Source organism: Akebia trifoliata, chromosome 9, assembly GCF_017979445.1.
Source record: "Akebia trifoliata isolate Shusen 1 chromosome 9, ASM1797944v1, whole genome shotgun sequence".
In the NCBI taxonomy this organism is placed as follows: domain Eukaryota; kingdom Viridiplantae; phylum Streptophyta; class Magnoliopsida; order Ranunculales; family Lardizabalaceae; genus Akebia; species Akebia trifoliata.
The window spans coordinates 1,163,305-1,173,580 of NC_141383.1; positions in this window are offsets into that span (position 1 = coordinate 1,163,305).

Below are 10,276 nucleotides of genomic sequence, written 5' to 3' on the forward strand. Positions count from 1 at the left end.
TTGCATGACATAAATTTTGTCAAGAATATCTTATACAAATTGATCATGATGGCTATCAAAGGAACGATGCGTGTGAACCGCATCAAGGGATCTTCCCTTCAAGCGATAATTAGGAGGGTCTTATTCGAACAAAGGGTCTTTTGGAACATACTCTATATGAATGAAATTGTTAGGTTATTTCTTCTATTCTTGATATATAAAAAGTTATTGTGAATTCAACTTGGATCTTTTAATGACCCGCTAACGACCCGTTTAATTGGTAATGGACTTGGATTTGACCCGTTTATCCTCTTTATAACTCTAAGTATATAAGGGGTAAAAGATGAAACCCTAAAGAGGTTGGAGAAATATACGATAGGTAGAAAAATTATAACCTTGTTTTTCTTTAGTTATCATAGTGACATCATTATTTTCATTAGTGGACGTAGGTCGATGCTTTGACCGAATCACATATATTTTGTGTTTTGTGAGATTATTTGTATTTTTGTTGATTTATATTTTGGATCTGAGGGTTTACTCTAACAGAAACGATTTCTTAAATGACCACCATTGTCGTTTAGGTGAAGTTCAGAACTACCCTAAGACTATTCTACATCATACGTGTTAAAGATCTTATCCAGTTCAATCTTTTGTAATTCTAAAATCTTAATAATCATTTTTTCCTTCCACAAACCACATCTTCAATCCATCATTTTCAACTTCTAATCCCTCAAGAAAATCTTTTATTTCTCTACCAAAAATTCCATCCTCTTTTACATTTCCAAAATCCTATCTTGTTCTTTATGTTTGACTGTTGAATAAGTTAGAATCTTAAAGTTGAACATAGAAAGTAAAAGAAAAAAAAAAAACCAAGAAGTTAAAGATAACTAGTCTTAGAAAGAAATATAAAGTTTTTAACTATAAGATGAAGATAAGGGTATTTAAGTCATTTTTCATTACTCTATTGTTGTAGACCAAAGTTAAGGGGTCATGTCATCAGTTTGCAAACATAGAGGAGTATCTCAAATGTTTACCAAAATGTGAACGGAATCCATCATAAGACGGCTAGCATGAATTTCCTAGAATGGACTATGAGTTTTCTTGGAATTAATCAGAGTCAAAGGTCAAAGCCCTTTCTCTTTGGGATCCATTTTATTTATAGATCAGAGTATTGTCCCTCACAATTTTCTGTCATTCCTATTTATAGTTATATCTTTAGGTAATACATGCATGTTCTTTCTAAGTCTTTTCTTTACTATTTCAATTAAATTTATTTTAATTAAAGAAAAAATTTATCGAAAAATTCTCAAAACATTCAATGTTTCAAGGTGGTCAATGCTCTGTTCAAGTCTCAATTGAAACTAGGGAAAAAATTGATGCATGTTATCAAATATACTCATATTTGCTTTTTATTCTACACGCACTTTGTTTTCAAGTCCTGACACCAAGCTATGTGGAGTCTTGTGTGTCATAGATCAGTAGTTGCTTGTAACACATTATTTACTTTTGTAACGTATTACTCCGTGTAGTTTGCATACTATATCAATAAAGTTATTTTCAGACTTTATCTTGTGTTACCCCCGTTATCTTGTATTATAAATTTCATTTTGTGGTGTAAGATAATTTTAACAGGTTTACTTGTAGATTAGCACTTCAAGTACCGCACGACCTCGCTTCAAAAGAACAAGGCCGTGACCTTTACAATTCGTCCATCTCAACAACCTTATGTTTTAAAGGATTTTGTTAATGCGTGCCCTTAGGCACACGTTAAAGTGCAATAAATACACTTTGAAAATTGAATTTTGTACTAAAAATATCCTTAAAAAAATTACTTTTTATTAAAATACCCTCAGATTCTAATTTTCAAAATGTATTTATTACACTTTAATATATGCTCTCGTTAACAAAATCCTGTTTTATATACTTATTCCACAAATATTTTTTTGTAGTTATCAATAATCGAACCTAAATAATGAAAATGATTTTTTGGATCAGATTTTACTAACTTCTCTTCCTTAACAAAAACAATATTTATTTATTGGGATGAATTGCACGTCTCGACCTGACAAAAATGTCCCAACATACAACAAAATAAATCAGGAGGCCACAATTTAAAAATACAGTGGCGGTACATGTTCCCACAAATGTTTTTAAAAATTACATTGTCCTATTGAAATTTTGATATAGGATCGTGATAATATGACTACCCCACATGACAAACTTAATCGACTACCTTGATGTGACAAGTTTGGAATTGTAGATTTGCTCTCCTTGAGATACATGACTGTTTTTCCCCATAAAAAAAGTATATCTCTAGAGAGCCGTGTTTCCCGTGGAACATAGATCTACAGTTCCGAATCTTGTCACATCAAGTAGTCGATTGAGTATGCCAGAAAGATTATCATGACTCTTTGATATATTTTCAAGTTGCACCTATGTTTGCCCTCAAGTTAGAATTTTTTTTTGCTAGTTGCCCCCTCTCCCCCACCCCAACTTAGGTTTTTGGATTTCTTAGAACCCTCTCTATTTATTTCATATTTGACAGTTGCCCCTAGCTGCCCCTTTGATTTAGGTCTTATCTCTTAGACTAATAAGAAATGACTTAAAAACCCTTTTCTTCAACCTCTGACAAAACCCCTTGAATTTTCTCCTCGACATAGTTTGCCCCTTCTACAAGAAAATCCTGGCTCCGCTCCTACGTACGTCTCCTACTACTTAACTTTTTAATTCCCTTCATTGTTCTACATTTTACATATAATCTCTCTCTCTCTTTAATTATATCAAGTTCTTAACCAATATTATACCTATACATAAAATATACTAAGAACATATTGCTTGAATATGAGTAGTTAATCCAATTCAGTATCCATCGAAAAGGGGCCCATTTTATGGATGAGAACGACCTCAAAAAGATAGACGATAGTTTGTTCTTTGTTCACATCGAGGGCCACCCCATGTCCCATAATACCTATTTCTTATTGGATTTTTGGTGACTTTCGTATTTTGGATTGATTTTCCAATCGTGTGGGACAAAGTAGAAGGTAAGGACCCCTTCTTTTGTTTGAAAATGAATTGTAAGCATAGTAGTAAATAAAGACTAAAGTAAGTTTTATTAGAGACTTGAAAGATTGGAAATTTTATAGTGGTTTGCATTTTAATATTGAAGCATATTAATATATATATATATATATATATGGGTGGGGTTCTATAGACCCTTATTACGACTCACATTGCGATACCATGTTTGTCTTATACGGGTAAAAATGTTTGGAATGGACTGATTTTTTGTGAGGATGATCTCTGTGATGAGGGGATCATCCTTGCAAAAAATCATCCCATTCCAAAACTTCTAACCTCATCAAAATTGATTTACAAAAATTGAATGATCTAAAATTTTTCAACTTGTAAACACAGGGCTAGAAGTTTCATAATGAGCTGATTTTTGGCAAGGATGATCTCCTCGCTACAGAGATCATCCTCACAAAAAATCAGCTCATTCCAAACATTTTTTCTCATATAAGACAAAACACGGTGTCACAATTTGAGTCGTAATAAGGGTCGTTGGAACCCGACCCTATATATATATATTATAATCAAACTTTGAATTCATATTTTTCTACTTGTTTAATTTGTTGTATAACATGAAAAATCATATTTATACGTTCATGATTTACTTCGTGATCAAATAATTAAAACTACCATGAATTATGTCGGAGAAAAATGAATTTTTTGTACTCAAATCCCATTTCAATCCGATATCGATAACTTTAAAAAGCGACATACTGTTCTCAAACACATGGCTTAGAGGGGTACTCCAAGAAAATGTATTTATTACACTTTAATATATGCTCTCGTTAACAAAATCCTATTTTATATGCTTATTCCATGAATATTTTTTTTTTTTTATAGTTATCAATAATCCAACCTAAATAATGAAAATGATTTTTTGGATAAGATTAACTTCTCATCCTTAACAGAAAAAAAAAAAAAAAAAAAAAGATTATTTATTAAGATGACTTGCACGTCCCGACTTGACAAAAATTTTCCAACATACAACAAAATAAGTCAGGAGGCCAGAATTTAAAAGTATTGTTGCTAAGCTTGCACTATATATATATATAAAATGTGCTTACGCCTAAGGGCAGATTTACAGTGGGGGCACATGTTCCCACAAATGTTTTTAAAAATTACATTGTCCTATTCAAATTTTGATGTAGGATCGTGATAATATGACTACCCCACATGACAAACTTAATCGACTATCTTGATGTGACAAGTTTGAAATTATAGATTTGTGCTCTTTGAGATACAAGACTGTTCTTCGCCATAAAAAAAGTGTATCTCGAGAGAGCCGTCTTTCCCATGGAGCATAGATCTATGATTCCGAATCTTGTCACATCAAGTAGTCGATTGAGTAAGCCATGTGGGGTAGTCAGATTATCATGACTCTTTGATATATTTTCAAGTTGCACCTATGTTTGCCCTCTAAGTAAGAAAATTTTTGGTACTTGCTCCCTCCTCCACCTCACTTAGGTTTTTGGATTTTTTAGAGTTCTCTCTATTTAGTTAATATTTGACAGTTGCCCCCTAATTGTCCCTTTAATTTAGGTCTTATCTCTTACACTAATGAGAAATGACTTAAAGACCCTTGAATTTTCTCCTAGATATAGTTTGCCCCTTCTACAAGAAAATCCTGGCTCCACTCCTACGTACGTCCCCTACTAGTTACTTAACTTTTTAAATCCCTTCATTGTACTTATAATCTCTCTCTTTAATTATATCAAGTTATTAACTAATATCATACCTATAAATAAAATATACTAAGAACATATTGCTTGAATATGAGTAGTTAATCCAATTCAGTATCGATCGAAAAGTGGCCCATTTTATGGATGAGAATGACTTTAGTCTTCCAAGCTAAAAAGATAGACGATGGTTTGTTCTTTGTTTACATCGAGGGCCACCCCATGTCCCATAATACCTATTTCTTATTGGATTTTTGGTGACTTTCGTATTTTGGATTGATTTTCCAATCGTGTGGGACAAAGTAGAAGGTAAGGACCACTTCTTTTGTTTGAAAATGAATTGTAAGCATAGTAGTAAATAAAGATTAAAGTAAGTTTTATTAGAGACTTGAAAGATTGGAAATTTTATAGTGGTTTGGATTTTAATATTGAAGCATATATATATATATGCTTCAATATTAAAATCCAAACCACTATAAAATTTCCAATCTTTCAAGTCTCTAATAAAACTTACTTTAGTCTATATATATATATATATATATATTATAATCGAACTTTAAATTAATATTTTTCTACTTGTTTAATTTGTTGTATAACATGAAAAATCATATTTATACTTTCATGATTTACTTCGTGATCAAATAATTAAAGCTACCATGAATTATATCGGAGAAAAATGAAATTTTTGTACTCAAATCCCATTTCAATAAGATATCGATAACTTTAAAAAGCAACATAATGTTCTCAAACACATGGCTTAGAGGGGTACTCCAAGGGATTTTAAAAAAATGGATCCCTAAGAAATATACATCGATTCATGGGAAACATGTGTTTTTCCAACCATCTCAACTTTTCCAAAAATGTAAATATTGTTTGAGTTTTCAAAGTCCAAAATAAACAACATTTTACTAAGATATTCGATTCAAAATTTCTCTCCACCAACCAATCATGCTTGCTTTTTCATGACATCATGCCATTGGTTCATCAACTTAACACAAAAAAATTTTAACAGCAAATTCGTACTCCTATAAAAGGAAATTCCTCACTAGGGGGGCATTGAACCCTAGTTAATTCCATGACTTAAACACTAAAAATTACTTAGTAATTTTTCTTCCTATCATAAATTAATTTGATCTTCGGAGAGTTTTTGACAGTGTTGAAGTCACATAGACAGACTGGAAAAGATGAATGAATGGTCATTCAGGAAGACCAAAGTATAAATATTTCACCAATGACATGTATCTCAAGGATGTGATGCCAAAAAAAACTTTATCTAATATAAATATTTTCTTTAATTGGGAAAGAATCTTGGACCATCTCCAATGTACAAAGAAACAACAAAACAAATCGAAATTTGAATACCCATGGCCTTACCTACTTGTTTGAATCGGTTTTGATTTCTTTTGGACACGGCTCTTAAAAAACATGGATTAGAAACCGAAATTTTTGATTATTAAACAAGGTACCCATTCGATTGGCAACTGCATTATCGTTTAGCAAAGCAAGTGGACTAGTAATTTCAAGGAACACATCAATTGCTATTTGGCACACCTCATGATTTGATAGGAGAACTCTATCTTCTTACATACAAGTCTTTGTTTTCAGCATAAAATGAGATAAAAGTCTTTTACGAATCATTGCAAAGTTTTTTCTTTCAAAAATATTATACATTATATGCAAAGATAATAACAATAGAATAATAATTTGAAACAATAAGAGCACGTATTAATTATCTTTTTCAAAAATACAAATTTATATTCTTTGCACAAGTAATAAACTTTCAGAAGAGATGATCTATTTAAGCTCGAATAAAAAATTTATACAAAAATTTGAAGAACTTGATGTAATATCTATTAATTAAACCATCAATCATCTTTAATATAAAAATTAAGAATAAATGACACTTTCACCCCTTCTGGTTTGGCATAATTCTATGTTGACCCCTAACGCCTTTGCACTAATTGCCTCCCTTTTGTCTAGTTGTCGACTTACCCTTTTTAAGATGTTCTCTTCTTTATAAACAAAAATATCCCTATGAATAAATGGGTTAATGCGTGAGAATATAGGCACTTAAACATAGACATTAATTTTTATAATTTTTTTAAAATTTAATTTTTTTAATAAAAAAATAAATAAAATGATAAAATAGTAAAATAACATTCGAATTTAGGCAAGTGCAATTGTCAGAAAGAAAAATTTGAAACGAGCCCACCGTTTCAAAATTTGAAGAAACCTCCTCCATTTCGTGTCATCTTGAAAGGAGGGTTCCTTTGAAATTTTGAAACGGTTTGTTCCCTTCAAAGTTGGATTATTGTCAAAATGCTAGGGGTCAACATGGAATTTATCGAAAAATTAATTGATTGATCGAAATACCTACTTCACATGATTGCTCCATGATTACATCATGAGTTGATAAGTAATTTCCAGGTAAACTCATTGTTGGCAAACACGTGGGAGGATAATTTTGAAAGGCACACATCACTACATCAGCAACTATTTGGCGTCAAACACGTGAGGAGATAATTATGGAGTGAGAGTTTATAAAACCAATTAGTCCCAACTCTCAAGTCCCAACCATCAAGAACAAAAGCAAAATTGGTTGAAATGGTCTGTCGTCTAACACACGTGTAGTGGAAAATGTGTCCCCGCCCGCCCATTTGCCCATAGAGAAATATTTTAATTCCTCGTTTGTGCCCTTGTCTCACGTGGGAGTCATTTTTAATTTTTTTCTTTCTATTAAAACTATTTAAAGAATAGTCTCTGTAGTTATTTATGTAAAATTATGAACGCCCTCCAATTGTGCCACCAGTTTTGAACATAACCACCATAATATAACAAACCCAACTCCCAACAACCACAAGTCAAGATCTATCATCTATGGCTTTAATATTCCAATTTTTTTTTCTTCTTGTATTTTGTTTATTCTTGGGTCTAGGAGTACATGCATGCACATAATACCCAATGTGCATGAACATGGGATGAGATTGTGCATGTGAGCCAATCTTGAAGATATTATTCTTCATTTCTTGCATCTTCCAATGTTAAATGTATATGGACATGCAATGCTTGTTAGTACATAATTGTAAATACTGGCCACCATAGAGAACCCTAAGTTGGTTGTTCTATAATATCAAAAGTAGAAGATATTCCTAATTAATTTGGATCTTTCCTAAATTAAAAATATAGTAATTTCCTATAATCCAATGACAATTCTAAATAAGGCATAAATAATGTTTTTTAACGAGTTTGAGACCCAGAATTGGAGCTTCGTACTCCGCAATATTGTTTGTACACGGGAAAGTCAATTTGAAAGATAACGGTAGAACCGGGGTCAAGAAACCCCTCCTCCCCTCCCGTCCTTCTACAAGACATCTATCTTCCTAACTTCATCAATTTTGTCCCTCTGAAACCTTGCTCTATCAAACCGATTGTTAGAAGAGTCGATCACTAAACCATTACATATCGAGAAGAGCCTTCAAATGATAGAACTAGAGTCGGGAGAGTTTATATTGCCACACCAATTTTCGTGAATGCCACCCTAAACGTGTACTAGATATATATGAATTGGGGTGGTGTTAGCAAAAGTTGGCATGGCAATAGAATCTCGCTATTTTAAACATAAATTTTTTTATTTATGTTTGCCATGTGAGGTTTGTGCATCTCTTGAGAGGTTTGTGTCCGTTTTTGTGACTCTAGAATGTTAGAGAATTAGTTACTATATTGTATTATGGTGTATGTATAAGCATTAAATCATCTTTAGAATTAGATCAAGTGGTTAGGATAGTTAAGTAGTTATGTAATTACTTGTATCTTTATTTAATAATAATCTCACCTTGATCTGGGTTTTCATTTTATCTCAATTCTTATCATGGTATCAGAGCTTTGAGATTATTTCATCAAAACTCTACGATCCACTTTATTCTTCGACTGGCGGCATCTACGATGGTTGTTGGACTCGAACTCTTCTCAATCATTTTGTCGAACAATTGTGTGAGATCCATAATTCACATTACCTAAATTGTTTTCATAAAGACATGACGTCTCTCATGAGTTATTTTAACTTCTATTAATAAGGTCCTATTAAAGGATTTGGCACACCAAAAAATATGAGAATCGAATCGTCTTTTTGTTTCTCATTGATAATATTTTCTATTCGACCATATACTTGAGGATAAATAGAATTTGAGGACTCATGAAGAAACTTCATTTTATACCCTATTGATTTGATTCTCTATTGTGATTTGTTTCTAGTGATGAGCAATGTTTCTCAGACCCCTTGTTAGTACTCTCATAGCTAATTTAAGGCTTTGGAGTTCATTCTCTATTTAGAGGAATTCAACCTCCATTAGAAACCATCAATATAGATCCAAAACAATTATCTCCAAGAGAATCTCAAATTTTATAAAAAAAATGATCAAAATACCCCTTGATAAGTGTAACAGAGATAGAACACAAAAAAATAAAAAACGTACTTCAACAATTTCAGCAAAATCAATAATACTGCCTACGTGCCCAGAAGCTGTTCTTACATAGAGTTTCTATTTTTTTTTTTTATAGATTTAGAAAATAGCCAGAATTACATGTATATTATAATTAGGTTCCTGAGAAATAAGAAACTAACGAGTTTCCTAAGAGATAAGAATCCTAAGAGAAATAGGAAACTAAAGAGTTTCTCTCTACTCCAACACTCCCCTTCAAGTTGGTGCAAAGATATCAAGAATGCTCAACTTGCCAATGATATCTTGAAATGAAGCAATCGGAAGCCCTTTGGTAAAAATGTCAGTTAGTTGTTGACAACTTCGAACAAAAGGAGTATATATAGTGATAGCTTGAACCTTTTCTCGAACATAGTGACAACCAACTTCGATGTGTTTTGTTCTCTGATGGAACACCGGATTAGAAGCGATATAAATTGCAACCTAATTGTCACAACACATTTCTGACGGTTGGGACACTAAATCCTATAACAATGCATGGAGCCAAACAATTTCACTAGTAGTCGCAGTCATGACTCTATACTTTGCTTTAGTATTCGACCTTGTAACAATACTCTACTTCTTACTTTTCCAGGTTACCAAATTACCTCCAACAAATGTACAGTATCCAGTTATAGACCGTCGATCAATCGAACATCCTGCCCAGTCTACATTAGTGTAGGCTGTAATATAACTATGACCATTCTTTTTCATCCATATTCTTCTTCCAGGAGATCCCTTCAAGTACTACAAAATTCGTGTAACTACATTCATATGATTAGTTCTGAGCGCATGCATAATTACTATGTCATCAACATAGACTAGAACTATTGTAGCTCTTGAAGTAGTCCTTTTGATGAATAATGAAGAATCGACGCCACTTTGTAAGAGCCCACTGCTTTCAAGCACGTGATTGAGCTTAGAGTACCATGCTCGAGGTCATTGTTTAAGGTTGTAGATGGCCTTGTGTAACTTGCAAACCAGTCCTACATGAGAGTCTTAAGGGTGTCCAGGCAGAATACTCATATACACTTCTTTTTCTAAGTTTCCATGCAAAAGACATTTTTAACATCTAAC